Consider the following 17,565-nt stretch of genomic DNA (forward strand, 5'->3'; position numbering starts at 1 on the left):
TCAATTAGGTTGATTCTCCACTTGAACTTCTTCCCTCAGACTTCAGGTAGGATTGGGAACCATCACTTCATATCCCAATGCACCTTGCTCAATCTTCTTTTTAATCTTTTGGCTCTTTGCCCATGCAATAGCAATAGCCCCATTGTAATTCTCTGGCCCCTTGAAATCCACCTTTTCACGAACTTTGGGATGCAAACAAGCCATAAATTTTTCCAATTTACAGTACTCACCACGATTAGCCAATTGCATGGCAACTTCAAAGTCCCTCCAGCATTCTTCGAAGCGGCTAAGGAAAACACCAAACTCCTCGTTCACATCATGCTTCAAATTCTTCGACTTTGCATCCAGATCAACAGGAGATACCTCTTTACGAAAATCATGCAGAAAACATGCCCGTAATGCGGCCACATAAGTCTTGTCTCTCCTTCCAAGGCATAGAAGCATGTCTTTGCTCTTCCCCGCATCAGCAACATAATTGTTTGCATTTTTCTATCTTCATTTGGCATATGCAGTGATAACATATACAACTCAAAATCGGCCATCCACTCTTCCGGATCTTCTTCTTTGGTGAAAACCGGTCCATAAATATGTGTTGCCATCTTTCCTTGATGGAAATAACTTTATTTGATCCAAACCGATGAGCAATCAGCTGCTCCTCCATGGGGGCACTAGAAAATGGAAAGGGCGAAAGGGGAACGGAACACACACAACACAACAACACAACAACACACAACACAAAGCCTCCCTACAGCTCAAGGTATCCACAACACCCCTAACCTCTCAAAGAACACCTTCAACTTGGCTAATTTGCATTAACAGGCCCACCTTTGCACAAGAACAACAATCTCCTACCTACAGAAACACCACTCAGCACCAATGAACCTACACCACTTAACTCACCCTTTCCGGCCCACAAAACACCCTGATTCGGCTCTCTTTGTAACAAGCTTCACACTGCAGGCATACCCTTCTGCAAGCATTGACAAGCACACAAGGAGCGAGAGAAAGGATGGGAATGGGGAGAAGCAACACAAGAAAGAGGGGCAAAGGCCTAGTAGTATTGCATAAGGAGATACTACAACCCAATCTGCACCTCTAATGGCAAGCTTCCAATACATAGGCTTGCAGGTCTTCAACAACTCTCTCTGGCAAAAAGACCCTCAAAAATTTATTTCTATTCCCTTTTATAGGGCTTGGTTAAGGCTATAAAAGAAAAAACAACGAGCTATCCAGCTCGTGCAATCATCTTTAGCTTCATTTAGAATTTTCTTGCATTGCTACCACTTGGCACATTTGATTTTTTTGGTAACTCTTGCATGGTGCACCTCTCTATCCAATTTGGCCGCCCGTTCTCCTTTGCAACCCGCCCTTTGGGAACGCCTTTGACCACCTTGTTTCTCTCTCTCACTTGACTGGCCTTGTGACGGGATAGGCCCCTTGGCCGCCTTTGGGATTTCTCTCTCTCTCTCTCTCTCTCTCTCTGGCTCCACTGGCACTGCCGCGGGACCCCGCCCCCACCCGGGCATTAGCGACATCGCTATTGGGGGGGGGGGGGGCACCCTTACTTTCAAAAATTTTGGCCCATATGGGCGCGGGATCCGTCCCTTGGAGGACACACCATGTCATCAAATGTCACCATTAATCCTCCACAACAAGCGCGCCACTGGGTAGGGCCGCCACCGTACGCTGCCGACTAGGCAAAACAATCGCCAGACTCCGCCTCCTGTGCTTGCCCAGAGCGCTGGAAGCACCGCCAGTTGTGCACGCCATAGCCAGGCACCCACTGGGAGCTTCTCTCCCTTCACGTCTCTCAAATGGGCTCATGGCCCCGCCTAAATAGTCCAGTACCTTTGGTTCCCTTTGTGCATATGGGATCTCGCTAGCCACGTGGCAGCATATGGATGCCCCCTCTTAAGATGGGTTGGAAAAACCCTCAAAAGGTCACATTTGTTTCCCTTTACTTTACACCTTTGCCATTTTTTGCTCACAAACCAAGCTCCCAAGCCATAAAACCCAGCGAAAGTTTGTATTTTTGGCTTGGTTCACCGTAATCCTTGTCGCCTCTTAGCTTTTCTGGGCCCACGATTTGAGGTGACCAAAACTTTTAAAAAATCATATGCAACCACTTCTCAAAGAACAATCCCAAACTTTGACCTGTGGTACCTCACTGACCGAGAACCCGATTGATGTGTAGTTAGCTCTTGCCTACTCCACATGAAGTGCATTGTCCAAGGCCCACGATGTAATGGGAATGGCCTATGAACTTAGAGAATAGAGGAATTAAGACAATTAGAGTGAGCAATTTTGAGAGCATAGAGGGTGAACTTAATTAGTAGTAGCAACTCTATCATAACACTTAATTAACTAGGCATGAACAATACTTTTACAAGAGAGAGAGAGAGTGTAGAGAATATGACAATAGTTGAGGACCGGATTTATGTGGATCCGGTCCACCCTCCAAAAGGCATTTGTATTATAGATTCTCTCATTAAGAGAGACTTGGTACAATACAATCTTTGTGTTCCTTGAGACCTCCTTGGCAATATGAAGATGAAAGGTTCACACACCAAGCTTTTGCATAATTTCAACAATCAATCTTAGCTTGGAAACAATCAAGAATTTGTGAACATCATTAATCTTTGTGTTCCCTAAATCATTTGACTACATGAAGATGTATACTTTTTATGCATCAACTTGTGCTTAAAGCAATAATTAATCTACCTTGCAATACAATTAATCTACTTGCATTAAGTAATTAATCTACTTGCAATAAACCATTAGCCTTCTTGCAATAAGCATAACATGCACTTGTAGAAAGCATTAACTATCCCAAGACCTCAAACACCTTCGAAGGTGGAGAGAGCTAGCAGGGAATGAGGGTAGGGAAGAGGAAGAAGAAACATTTCATAGGAGAAAGAAGTAGTTCCTCACTTATCATACTCTTGTTGCTAGCATACATAATAGCATAATAATGAAGAAGGAGAAGATGGCAAGCTTAAGCATTGAAGCATAGCTCTTGGTTGGATTTGCATTCCATAGCCAAGAGAATTGGTGTAGGCTCTCAACTTCTCAAGGAGCTTGGAGAAGGAGATGGAGCTCTTGCACTTTGCATAGCACACAATGAGAGTGTTTGTGAGTGTGTGTGGGTGAGTATACCCCCTAAGCACCCCCCTAGCTTGCTTGGGTCGACCCCCCCTTGTAGCTCATGATGAAAGCTCATTGGACCCCTCCAGGCCTAGCCAATCACAAGCAGGAGCCATTACAAGCAACAGGGGTAGCCTTGGGACAAGTGTCCCCCTTTCCCCTTTGAGAGAGAGGACTTGATAAATGCAAAATCAATTAATTAAATATCCTAAATTATTATTGGACCCCTTGGGTGGCCAACCAATAGGCTTCAGGCACACCATGAGGACAACATGAGGAGGAACTTGACAAGTGTCCTTGCTGCCTCTTCAAGCTGGGGTTTCCCTTGTGTGTGTGTGTGTGTGTGTGTGTGTGTGTGTGTGTGTGTGTGTGTGTGTGTGTGTGTGTGTGTGTGTGTGTGTGTGTGTGTGTGTGTGTGTTCTCTCTCATCCCCCCCCTTGTAGGCTCGCCCCCCTCCTTGTAGGGATCTTTTTGACTTTGGATGAGCAAGCCCCTTAGTCATCAAGCATGACAAAGCACTTGAACTAGGGGGTGTTCCCACAAGCATCTCAAGGCACCTCAAGCACTTTAATCATGTAGCAAGTCAAGCACCTCAAGCATGGAGCCAGTCAAGCACCTCAAGCATCTTAATCAAGCACCTCAAGCATGTCAAGCACCTGAGGCACGACAAGCACCTCAAGCAGGACAAGCACCTCGAGCTTAGGCCGGGTTCCCACCTCAAGCTCAGCCCTAGCTTGCCTAAGGTCAAAGGACTTTTACACACATTATTGGAGGTCTTCAATGAAGCTAACCCTAAGGTCTTATGCTCCATTGGTTAGCCTTGCTCTTTGATAGACCATCTCTCATTTGGGCCCCTTAACCATTGGCCCCGTGTTGAGATAGATCTATAAGCACATGTCTATATCTTAACCCTTGTTCCCGTGTATTCTCCCACATTAAGTGATCAGTTTAATATGAGAAAATCATTTGGGTTGGATAGATATTAATTTTTATGACACACGAAATGCCAAAAGGCATGATTCCCCATGCGATCGACTTGGCCCACAACTCGCCCCAAAAAAAACTTCGACTAGCCATAACTTGCTATCCAAAGCTCTAATCGGAAATCCAAGAAGACAAGCATGCTCCATAATTTGAGCTCTATGCATCTATCTACTGACATCTGCCTGGGCTACCTGTCCCCATTGCCTTATCCTGCAAGAATCTACAATGCATTGAACCTTCAAATTTCAATATCTTGGGTTTCGTAGCTCAGTTTGATCAACCGTCTGAATTTTCTCCTTCAACACTACATTCTTGGACCAAAGACCGCACCTTGAATCTCCTTCACCTGCTTCCTAAATTAGCCCTTCTGGAGCCTTTCTTGGTCTATAAACCGCATCAGTCATACATCTCCGCTGCTATTTGTCAGCCCATGATCTTTCTAGCTGCTACATCCCTTTGCCATGCTTCTGCTACCCTGCACATATCTGGCCATGCCATCTTCTATGGTCGACACACTTTGATTGTACCAGCATGTATCCCTATCTAGGCAAGCACTTTGCTACGGAAGCTAGTGCCAAATGTTGTGCATACAAGGGATCTACTCATTAGGAGCACAAGATGTGCAGTTTGAGCAATGGTGCACAAACACAAAACCTTGCTCAAAGCTTTCAACGACCATGTCATGAAATGGCCTTGGGGAGTAAATTCAATATGTACAATGGAAACATCACTTGGGGGAGTTGTCCTATGTAATGTGCAAGGGAATACTGAGGTCCAAAGACCGTCCGCCACCCTTGCTGTCAACTCATCAACCTCCAGGACATCCTATCATAAACCAGTCAAGGGTAAGAAAAAAGACAATGGGCAAAAAAAACAACATGCAAATTAGGATAGATTTTACGTTCTGCTCCTTGTCCTCCTCCTCCCTATTGCCCTTTCCACCCAAGTCGGCCCTTGATTTCATCGCACCTACGAGCTCTGGATCATTAGAGGGAGGGGGGGGGGGGGGGGGGGGGGTGGGTTCTGCAGTGGAGTAGGCATCCTAGCGGCCACAATCTTGGCTTGCTTGGCTTGCAATTCTTCATCGGCCATGTGCAGCTTCTCTGCTACCAAGACCTCCGCACACACAACTGCAACGGTTGCAGTAATAGAGTCCCCAAGTGGCAAGAGCTTGCTTTCATAGCATCTGGTGCAATGTCTAAGGGAAATTAGGTGTTGGTGTATAGCACGCTCAAGCATTCATCCATGCATAGACCAAATGCTTTCTCCAAGTCATGCATAAAGACATAATCCTCCCCATCCACTACCAATGAGGAGAAGCAGCTGATTTCTACCTCTAGGATAGCCTCATCCGTTATGGTGCATCCACTAGAGTGTCACTAGGGCCAACCACAACGATGGATTTCTCAACCACCTCCTCGATCCCCCTGGGGTACTCGATCCAAAGTGCATGTCCTTTTGCTACAAGGTTCATGGTTACACCCTCCTGCTCCTTGGCATCCTTGATAAAGGACCCAACCTAACGGTGTGGTAGGCGGAGCTCCTCGAAATCACATTTCTCTCTCACAAAGAAGATGAAAGTTGCCATCCGAAAAAGGTGCTCCACCCCCAACTTGCACTTCTTGAGTGCTGACACCCCTGGGTCTTGCTCGTCCAAAAAAGGCCTGCATCGGTGGCAATTTCTTGGAACCGTCTCAACCACTTGGAGAATGGACAATCACCTTTTTGGATGTAGTGCAAGAGATCGCAAGGCACTTAGATCCCTACATGTGGGAAGATCAATACAAAATAGTTTATGATGTGCTCCTCCGTGAATGTTGAAATCTTGATAAATGCATCCATGTGAAGGAAAATTGTGGCGTCAAGGTCGGGGTGATAAGTAAAGAAGGTGTAGAGGTCCAATCTCCCTTAGTAGTTGGGTGTGCATATGTAGAGGCTATGGATGCATCCATATCTAGCCTAGGGTGCAGATAGAGAGTGGAGGAGCTCAAGGGTTGCAAAAGTGCAAGGTTTGAATGAGTTATGCAGCCTCCCTTTTATAATGGTCCCTTTTTTAAAGAAGTCACTTTTTCCAATTTTAAAAAAAGGCACTTTCACCAAAAATACACTTTCATCTCAATGTGAAAAACATATTCAAAGTCTTAAATTTTCCGAAGCAAATCATATTGATTACATAGGGGATTATTTCCAAAATTGCAAGAGTTACAAAGCTATAAGTGATAGCATAGTTCCATCTATGCCCCAATCCTCCTGGACCTTCAATTTTTCTTCCATTCTCTTCCCACTCTGCAGACATTCATTACAATGAGTAGCCAATGATCGTCAGACTATGATGGAGTAAAAATGTGGTGGAAGGATTCTCACCTTGTGACCTTGTAAATAAAATTGCGCTTGTTGAAGGTCCTCAAAACACATATTATCCAAATGTTCTCGCACATTATTGAGAGTCCAATGCTTATTCACTTGACAGCCTCCAAAACATCGTTGGGCATCCTCACTGCAATGTCAAATCTTGGAATAGCACCATCTCACTCTATAAGGGAATCCACACTCCAAGATTGCACATCCAATGATCATGATAAAATTTTATGTACAAGGAGGTGTGGGATTTTAAAAAGTGTATCCCAACACCTGAAGCTCCAACCTTACAACGATACCTATCCCCATTGTGCATTCCCTCCACAAAACCCCAGTCCTCTTCTAAAAGCCTCCCTAAATCCTCATACTGCACATCTTTACATACAAGCATTGTGGTAGTCTCCACAAATCCAAACTCTTTAGACATATGCACGAAACAATGAATACGAAAACACGAACTCAAGCCCACATATCTAGAACCTTTAGAATATTTTAAGGAGTTTCTGACATCTATTATCATCTTTTACTTGAAAGATGCTACCAACCACAAATCTAGCTATGACCACTCCATACTTAATAAGGAAGATACTTTGATGGATTCAAGATTTACAACCCCTTGTGTAGAAGTAGGCGCAATATAAAAGTGAGAATAGAAGAAAATCTTTCTTTGAACTAGTTTGGTTGGGCAAAGATGTACAAAAATTGTTTCTCCAATATCCACATGTATAGTATTGAATGTGCCGGTGAGACTATGTAGTGGCTGTTCCTCCACCAATGTGGATGGAAATATGACTATAAATGCATAGAAAATCTTAAGCATAAATCCATAAAAACATTCCATTGTGATTTCACATCTAGCTTTGTATTGTACTTACAATGTGTTGGAAATCGAGATGATTGTTGCAATTGTAGGCTTGACATTGAGAAAACATGTTGCACAATGGCTACGGTCCCCATGCCTTTGGGATTCTTGAGGCCAAGGAGCTTTCCTTTCCAATGATGATCCTTCGGTGAACTCTTGTGGCACCCACTCATCATCCATACCTCTTTTGTTGTGGCATGCAAGTGTTGTGACATCATCCTTTGGCCGCCTTTGCGGAGTAGAGCTGGCCATGGGTGAATAAAGAAAATTAGGAGGAGGAGGAGGACCTTGCTTGTTGCTACAATGTAAGATGGGACAAAGTGAATGACTGTTTGGTATGCCAATGGGAGGTGGTAGTGACAGAGGGAGGGAGGAGTATTGTGGCAATCGAGATAGGAGAAGGTGGATAACCCTTGCTTGGTGTGGCAATGGGTGGTGGGAGGGAAGGAGAGAGGAGCTTCCTTGCTGCAACAATCGAGATGGTGTAGAGAGAGTGTGTTGGAGTAGAGGGTCAGTGTGATGGTTGCAACCAACGCAGGATTGGAAAAGTGCATCTAGTAAGAGAAAATCACTTTTTGACTGAGGAATAGTTTTTGGGGGGCTTTGGATAGTAAAAAATGATGTTTCAAAAGTTTTTGAAGAAATTTGAATTTTAGGTTTTTGGGTGAACGTTTTGACTTTTGGAGACCATAAAATAAGTGAAGAGGGGTTTTTAGAAGATAAAATTTGACTTTTGAAAATTTTAAAAAATTTCAAAATTTTGGGATTTTTTCAAAACCCAATCAAAAAGGAGGGAAGTTGGAGGTTCCAAGTGGCCCACCACGCCTCTCGCCCCCCACCTTCTCACTAGGTAAGAGGCCATTAAGAAGTGTAAGACTACTTTGTTCCCCTACTTTTTTGAGGACATAGAGTGTGTTCACCTTCCTCTTCTCATTGGCTGACCTCCAATTAACCTTAATCCCAAAGGGCCCCTAGAGGGTTAACATTTTTCGTAATGTGTCATGCCCTTCCTCTTCTCATTGGCTGACCTCCAATTAACCTTAATCCCAAAGGGCCCCTAGAGGGTTAACATTTTTCGTAATGTGTCATGTCGACAAATGGGTAGAGGCTAAGACACTCCTAGACAACACTTCCAGATCTACTGCTTTGTTCATTTATGAAAATATCATATGCAGATATGGTTTTCCTATCAAAAGAGAGTCGGACCTGTCATAAAATCTAATATCTAGCTAGCCCAAATGATTTTCTCGTATTAAACTAATCATTTAATGTGGGAGAATAAACGAGAACAAGATTTATAATAAAGGCATGTGCTTCTAGACATATCTCAACAGGGGACCAAAAGGAGGTTGTCTACCAAAGAGCAATGTGTAACAAGTGCTTCTAGACTTATCTCAACAAGGGACCAATAAGAGAGATGGTTACATCTCAATAGGGGTCCAAAAGGAGATTGTCCACCAAAGAGCAATGTGTAATAAATGCTTCTACACTTATCTCAGCAAGGGACCAAGAGGAGAGATGGTTACATCACAATAGGGGTTCAAAAGGAGATCGTCTATCAAAGACAAACATGTATCTAATGTAGCTTAAAAGACCTTAGGGTTAGCTTCATTAAAGACCTTCGAAGGTTAGTGTTGAAAAGTCCTTAGACCTTAGGCAAGCTAGGGCTGTGCTTGAGGTGGGAACCGGCCCAAGCTTGAGGTGCTTGTCATGCTTGGTGACTAAGGTGCTTGAGGTGCTTCTCATGCTTGATGAGTAAGGTGCTTGAGGGGCTTGTCGTGCTTGCTGACTAAGGTGCTTGTCATTTTTTTATAAGGTATCCTCTCAAATTTGTTTTCCAAGTGTGAAACCCTTCCCCGTTGAATTTTTCCATTCCCTTTTGCCCCATTGTGCTAATACAGGGGTCTTAGCTTAGGAGACTCTCCAAACTGGTGTCTACCTCTTTAGACGAGCACAATTGATGATAGAAAATTTATTTGCAAATTTTTGTGCTTGGCTGCAAATTTTTAAGGTGCATTGCAAGATATATATATATATATATATATATATATATATATAGAGAGAGAGAGAGAGAGAGAGAGAGAGAGAGAGAGAGAGAGAGATCCCTTTTGTGAATCTCCTCTCACTAGAGTGAAGCCCCTCTTCACAATAGGTAGTGCTCTTCGAGGTTTCTAAAATTTGTGCTTTGGAGAAGTCTTTTTGAAGCTCAATGAGATCGTCCACCTTTGAATGCCTTTTGAAAGGCTTCCTTTTGAGGGCTCAATGATTCGCTTGGAAAGATTTTTTGAATGCTTGTCCTTCTCTTTAATGCTTTTGCATGGTGTGTTCTGGTAGCCTCGGGTCGGGTTCTTTGATGCCTTTGATGATGCGGAGTTGGAGCTTGTTGCCTTAGAGGCTTTAGCACCAATGCCCTTTAGCGGAGTTAGGCCACGGGGTCGTGCTCTTTTGTGGCCTTGGTGCAAATACCGCCTTGGAGTGGATGGTCCTTGCACAATGGATGGCCCTTGGTAGGGTTTGAGGCAAGGTCAAAGGGGCTCAGGCAACGTGGGCAGCACGGGCAAGGCGCGTAGGCGGTCGGGCAGGTGGGGGCCGGGCAAAGTAGGTAGGCGGTCGGGTAGGTGAGGGCAAGGCGCCGGTCGATCAGAGGCTTTACTTGCTGTGCAGCCAGTCGTGATCCGTTTGGACCCAAAATTCACTTTGATGTCGTTTACTGCAATGCTAAGGTCCACCAGTGGGCGAGCAGGTAGTGGAGAAGGGTTAGGATGGGCCCTCCAAAGGTCAACACCCTATAATAGGGTTCCTTCCTGTGGTGGGTCCAACAAAAAGTGTTTGAGAATTTAATTCATCAACTTTACACACACACACCTAAACACCTTTCCCTATCGCAGAACACAGAGAAATAGTAGCATAAACTCTCAAAAAAATTCAAAATTAATTAAGCAATTATTCTCACATGAGATGTCCAATTGGAGCATGGGAGGATGCCTCGTGAAGCTCATGACACTGGCTATGGATGCTCATAAGTGACGAAGTAAGGTAGTGTCATACTTGGGAGTAATGGAGCACAAAAAATGGTAAGAAAAATATTGAGAGAAACACACCTAATAATTAAGCCTAAAACTAATTAACCTCAAAATTAGCCATGAGAGTAGTGGCCCAAGGGAATCAAACCCAAGAAGGTGCTCACACTAACTAATTGATGCTAATTAGTCATAAGGTATGCAATGGGAAGAGAAGAAGATAAATACCAAGGATCCTGATGATGATTAGAAGATGCCAATCAAACTAACACACAAAAGTACAACAACAATCCTAGCTAGCACATCGTAGATCTGATACCACTTGTTGAGAATGGGATCATGCTAGCTAGGGTGGATGAAAGAGAAACATAGTGTAAGCGTGTGAGTGTGTGTATAAGATAGATTATCACTCAAGTGAATTAGGTTCCAAGATAGAATTAGCTCAGACTCATAAACACAATCTTGAGTATTGACTTAGCTTAGCATAGGCTCACCATAGACAAGCATATAGTGCAAAATAGAGTTGTATTTATTCGTTCATGAAATGAGCTTTAAGTAGCTCTACATCTTTCCTCCACAGCATGTGGGATAATTCCACTCTTCTCTCCTTGACTGACGCTTTAGGACAAAGCTCACACTTTACACCCAGCTAGAGCTTAGATGGAAACTTAGATAGCTAGAGCTACGAGGCAAGAATACAAAATAATGGTCATCCTTCAATATAAATGCCATGGTGCATGGAGATGGACTCTTTATATAGTGTTATGGTGGGTGATAAATGAGTGTTTGTGTGTGTGTGTGTGGCATGTGCAGTATAAACTATGCCGACCCACCGTCTACAACCATCGGCCACTGACCGCCATCCACCATTCACCATCCACTGGCCACCAACGATAATAATAATTGCATGTACATATGGCCTAGTATCATAAGGAATATTCCTTTAAAATTTTCCTCGGGGCATTGCTTGCTTCTTGGTATCCACCTTGTCAGAAATCATAGCTTCCCTTACCTCCTCTAATCATGTCCCTTTTTAGTCTTCATCTGATTACATTCCCTTCCATCAGGGCTTCCTCATCATGGAAATGGTTGTCCTTTCCTTCACCAAAGACTTGTGGTTCATTTTAGCCTTCATGGGGCAATCCTTGGCAAAATGTCTCAATTTGTTACACTCAAAACAAGCCCCAAATTAAGTCCCAAAATTGAGCGGGATAGTAATCAATCCAATTACGACATTAATCAGCATGCTCTTGGGTGGAGGAACCCCAATCCTCGAGCGAGTATTTCCGAGCGGACAAGAAACCGAACGAGCATAAGCAATGAAAAATATTAGATCAAGATCTCAATAGTTACTCTATTGAGTATAGTGTAGCAAAGTAGCCATGTTGCATCTCAAATAGTGTCAAACAAAAGAGCCATACTCTTCCTTTAATGTGTTCACACACATTAAAATAGTCTCAAACAAAAGAGCCATACTCTTCCTTTAATGTGTTCACACACACATTGATACACAGTCATATCTTGCTTCTGTACAATCTTGTTGAGCACATTCCAAAACTCTATTTGTGCAAACTTATTCTCCATGGTAAATTCACATGTTGCAATTGTCATAAGTTCGTGCACAAAAAGATCAAAAGATGGTAACTCAAATGCCACATGTCCATCATAATGTGTAGGTAGCTCTTGAACTTGAATGATATCCTTTGCTTTCTTGAGTGCCATGTGTACGTTGTGAAGGCATTGCATGTAGTATACCAACTACTATGGAGGGACCATCGGACTATTACTAATGTGTCCTTCATTCCAATTCCTTGTGTGCTTTCAATAGCAATGCGAACCTTCTAGAATTAACATTGACCATGATTGAAAAGGAGGATTTGTTCACCACTAGCAAGTTCAGTAGACTTTATCTTCACTTGCTCTCCCATTAGAGTTAACTAGTATGGTCGGCCGCCTCCGGCGGCCTCTCTCTCTCTCTCTCTCTCTCTCTCTCTCTCTCTCTCCTCTCTCTCTCTCTCTCTCTCTCTCTCTCTCTCTCTCTCTCTCTCTCTCTCTCTCTCTCTCTCTCTCTCTCAGTTTAAAAAAAAAAACTCTCTGAAAGAGCGCGCGCCAGCACGCGCCCTTTCAGAGAGTTTTTTTTTAAAACTGAGAGACCAAACCCCCATATTCTCTCCGATCCTCTCTGCTGTAAAACTCTCTCTCTCTCTCTCTCTCTCTCTCTCTCTCTCTCTCTCTCTCTCTCTCTCTCTCTCTTCGTTTAATTATCCTGAGCAGGACCAAGTCGCGGAGCCAAAGTTGGCCGAGCAGGGGCTGCCTACAGAGGTTGCCTAGACGGGGCGGGTCTGCAGAACTGAGAGGGCCGAGCCTCGCATGGAAAGGAGAAAAGGGACGCCTGAAGGAGGCCGCTAGAGGTGGCAGGGTGCAGAGGAAGGAGAGAGAGAGAGAGAGAGAGAGAGAGAGAGAGAGAGAGAGAGAGAGAGAGAGAGAGAGAGAGAGAGAGAGAGAGAGAGCGCATATTGTTTTTTCTGCTTGACATTGGCGTGATGTGAGGGACTGTGAACGCGTTTTGAAGGTGTCCCCACCCTTCGTTCCTGCATGAACTTGGGACTGCTCTTCCTTTGCACGTCATTGTAGGGTCATATATGATGGCACAGAATGATTCATGGATTCAAGAGTTTGAAGATGCAGTCTGGCTTGCAGAGGATATAGCATCCTGCATTGTAGAGCGCAACTTCGTAGCCCCCGTTGGCAGTGGGTCCTGTGCTGCTAACAATTCCCGCCTCGTTTTTGCCACAAGCTAGTAATACATTGCTCTCTCTTTGACCTCCTATGCTCACTCAGTCATCTCTTAGTGATATTGCATGTTTGTTCTTTTGAAACTTTGTGTTGTGGTTGTCTGTGAATCCAAAATTGCCTCACTTACTAATGGATCCCTTAAAGTTGTCCATGTGCTCAATGGCACTCTGATCGTATATGATTGCTTGTTGTGTCTTGACTGCAGACGGAATGTCACCATGCTTGGTACCCACCTTGATAGCCTTCAGTCCCTCTTGAGCAATCCTTCCCTCACCAAATCTTTGAATGAAAAGGACTTAAGCAAACAACAAGCATTAGGAAATTTCAGAGGTCATTTGGAGGGCCATATGAAGAGAGAGAAAAATAGAGCGCGTCCAATGAGCACGAAGGCTACGTTACGTAGGAAAGTACGTGGAAAGACTCAAAAAATAGGAAAATAGCATAAAACTTTCACGAATCTAGGATTGTAGCATCGTAATTTCCTTCCTTTTACCGAGCTTTTAGGTGCTTGCATGTGGTCCCACTTCTGATATTCTTATGGTCATTAACGTACTGGAGGGTGACCATTAAGCCCGCACAAGATATTGGAATTCTAAAACACTTTCCCTCCATTAGAATGCTTTCAAAGTGAATCTCCCTCCACTAAATCTTTTCTCTGAGCGCTATGGATTCCACGTCTTCTCGCCCAAGAAGCTCCAGGTGTTTACTGTCTCTCACACCAATAACCAACAGTTGCACTTTGCCTAGAAGGCCAAGTAGTAGCATATCCTCAATTACAATATCAACTTCAATAAGTGCAGAGAACCAATGGGCTGGACAAAGGATAAACAAAGGTTCATGGGTCCTCATGCAACCAAGAAGACCCAAGAGGTCTAGTGGTATCAACGTTTACCGCTCAGCATGGAAGGCCAGAGTGTTGGATTTCAAAGATGAAATCGACAAAAGATCTGTAAAGGAAGTTCTTGTTCAGCATGTGTTTACCCATCCAAAGGTGATAGCAAACAGTGGAAATGTATCAGATATACATCAACCACATTGCAATTGTAAGTACTCTTGACATGTGAACTTACTGATACTCTCATTATAACTTTTCTTATATATTTTTTCATGTTTCTCCCGCTTATTATGAGCAATGTCTCCATTCTTCACAGCTCAATTACATTAGATTTGTCATTTTTACTTATTGATACTCTTAGTTTAACTCTTCTTATATATATTGCAGATGTTTATCCCTCTTCTTATGAGCAATGGGAGCCTGTGGAGTGCATAATAGGCCTCTTCCATGTTGTTCATGCCCACATTGGTTCTCTATAGTATTCATAGAGGAGCAGCAAAAGCTTGGCTGATGAGGATATTTTTTTATGACCACTTCTACCAACTCAGCTTAGGGAATAAGAATGGCATGTTGGTGAAAGTGCCTCTACCAACCGATTGGAACACTGTGGACTGGCCAGTTCCCGAGGAAACAATGGTGGAGGCAATGCGAAGTAAGCTCTACAAGGATATACAGAGGTCTTTACGTAGCTCTATTCCCACCAAACTGGTTAGAATTGCAAACTTTTGTCCTGTTGCACTCTTCATAGAGTTGTTTCATAGCTACAACATCCATGTTATGAAAACTATGTTCATGTGCAAGTCATTTCAGTAGTCATCCTGTGACAAACTTCTTGACAGAGGATGGTATGTAAAGGAAGAGATTGGTTTACAGTGCGAGGTCGCGCTTGATACTCTAGTTGTCAAGTACATGATTGCAAGCCAATCACTGTTACTCTCGTTTTGGTATATGCGATCACAAATGCTCAATGGTAAGTACATTCCTATGGACCAGGTTTCTGCAGGTTTGGAAGATAATCCTGCTGTGGATGTGGAAGTGATTGATAAAGAGGATGGCCTACTGTTGGTGGTTACAATAAGGGAGCTATGAATTCTTCAGCATTTGCGGCATGATATAATTGAAGAGTCAATGGACAGGGACCTATCAGATTTTTCCTTTTTCCTAGCTGGCCGTAAGGTGATGCGGCGAAGGGAAAAAGATATTTTGTGCAAAGAGTTGGATGGTCGGGTTGAAGTAGTGTCAATGTAACAGATATTCTTGTGAACCCAAGTGTATACAAATGACTTTCAATACATGAAGTTTATTGAGCTCATTTGTCAATTGTGCCCTGTGAAAAAGTGTGCTTGAAATACATTTCTTTACCATGTCAAATCTCTCTCTCTCTCTCTCTCTCTCTCTCTCTCTCTCTCTCTCTCTCTCTCTCTCAATGTTAGACAAGACAAAGACATGATAGAAGAGTCATCTTAATTCATTAGAAAGTACAAACTCGTCCGTGAACAATGGACTGAGATACAATTTATGTAAGTATGGAATCAGAATGTCTTCAAGGTAAAAATTGAAGGAATGCCCCTTGAAAGAAGGTGGTGAGATAGTTGTTCCCAGCAGATTTAGTTCTCCCTTTTCAGGAGTATCATCAATCAGTAGTGTATTAGTTGCATCAAAGGGTACACCGATTTGGCTAAACGGTTTGTACAAAAGAGGTAAGTGTGGTTTTTTAGGGTGGTAGTGGCCCTCAACGGTAACGCATTTTCTTTGATCATACAAAAAGGCAAAATCTGACGTGTGAGCGCCACATACACGGTAAACTATTGTAACTAGTGGCGACAAGTTTTGCCTTTGCATTGAAGACCATATGGCAACTCTGAAGCGCGGAAGAAGAAACTGAATAAATTCCTTGGTTCTTGGACGAACCACGACTCGACAAGTTCCCATCCGAAACGATTGCAAATCCTCAAAGGGTTCTGTGTCACCGAGAGGCACGCGCATCAGCAGCAATCCATTGACGTCCAAGATAATCAACCTCTGTAAAAGTTGACAAGTACATATAAGTAGTTAGAAGCTGAACATATTTTTCCATACTTGAATAGACATTACCGGAACAACCGTATCTACAGGTAGCAAGGGTCCATACTGGGTCTCTTTAGTGTTGATGTCATTGTTGCTCTCCTCTGCTTTAGCTTCATCATTCACATCTTCATAGTCATCATTCACATCTTCATCAGGGGTCTCCCCCATGGCTCTTTCTGCCTCATTCAAGGTTTCCTCCAAGGTCTTTTCCTCTCCCTCGGTTGACCGGCTTGCCTCATACATCCTTGCCTGATCCATATCAGTTTGATCATCCCTAGGCCTGCTTTCCTCATCCATGTCCTTTTGCTCATCTATAGGCCTGCTTTCCTCATCTTGGGTTTCATCCATAGGCTCTTTTGGCTCCTCCACTGGCTGACTTGGCTCTTTCATTGTCTCCTCTGGTTGTACACTAGCACCTTCCATATGCTCATTTGACCTTTCCTCATCCTCGGCTCTTTCATCTTCTGCTGATATGACCCCCTCGGCCCGTTGTGAGTCCACTGTATCGGATGCAGGGGTTTGTCGTGGTGGCACATCATGTATTGTCATATCAATAGTGCAGTCATCCAAGCCGCTATCTTCAAGCTCTCTGGGGCTAGACATAGTAAGCAGGTGTTGTATTAAACTTACCCGGTATCTTTGCAAATAATCATATGTGTAGTTTTTTAAAGCACTCTGCAAAATTGAAAGACCACATGGTGAGAATTCTTTTATAAACTAAACCAAAACTGACTGAATGCATTGCCAAATGGTTACCTTAGTCATGAAAGGTTTTAATGCAAAGTAGCTTTGCAGGATATATTCTGCATGGAGAAGACATCTCCAGCCGCAAGAATTTCCATCGGTTTGATTTGGGACAGGTACATCTTTGATTGGGGCCTTGTATAGTTCATACCTTCCACATAGCTTGCCATAGGCAAGCAACAACCTCTTTATACAACTGCACAAAGCAGCGTCAAGATGTTAGCATGAGGCTTCAAATTTACATGGATATCTATAAAAAACACTTTCTCATACAAAACACTTACAACCTAATTTCAGGGTGGGTTCCTTTTATTGAATTGAACACCCACACTGTTGGTTGGTCAACATCAAGGCATATGAGACTCCAGTGATGGTTATTCTCATATGGAAAGATGATGACAGTAACTTCCAGCATAGCACAATGGAGAAACCAACTCTCAAAGGTCCCAGATGGACTGTTCTTTTGTCTAATAATCACTGACATTTGTGGATCAAGAAGAAACACCTCTGTGTGGGTGTGCAGTGGGAGTTGACTTTTGATCAGGCTGCAAAGAGTTTACCTGAGTTAGCAAACCTATTATCTGAGTTTTCAAAGCTAGCAAGATAGTAACACTTACTTAAGACAAGCATAGATAATTATGTCTGAAATCTGAGCATCTGGATTCTGCAATAAATTAATGTCCACTTTTTCCAGAGCTAGCTTTCTGGCTCCATCTACAAATGGTATCTCTGCAAGCAAACCATCCTTCATTGAA

At 43.3% G+C, this 17,565-nt stretch overlaps 1 pseudogene; it reads left to right on the forward strand.

Annotated features, from left to right (window-relative positions):
* The first annotated feature begins 13,013 nt into the window (after positions 1-13,013).
* LOC147418062 (syntaxin-52-like) overlaps positions 13,014-17,565 on the forward strand; it is a 13,026-nt pseudogene continuing 8,474 nt past the window's right edge.

This window comes from Adiantum capillus-veneris, chromosome 30 (genome assembly GCF_014529385.1).
Source record: "Adiantum capillus-veneris isolate H3 chromosome 30, ASM1452938v2, whole genome shotgun sequence".
In the NCBI taxonomy this organism is placed as follows: domain Eukaryota; kingdom Viridiplantae; phylum Streptophyta; class Polypodiopsida; order Polypodiales; family Pteridaceae; genus Adiantum; species Adiantum capillus-veneris.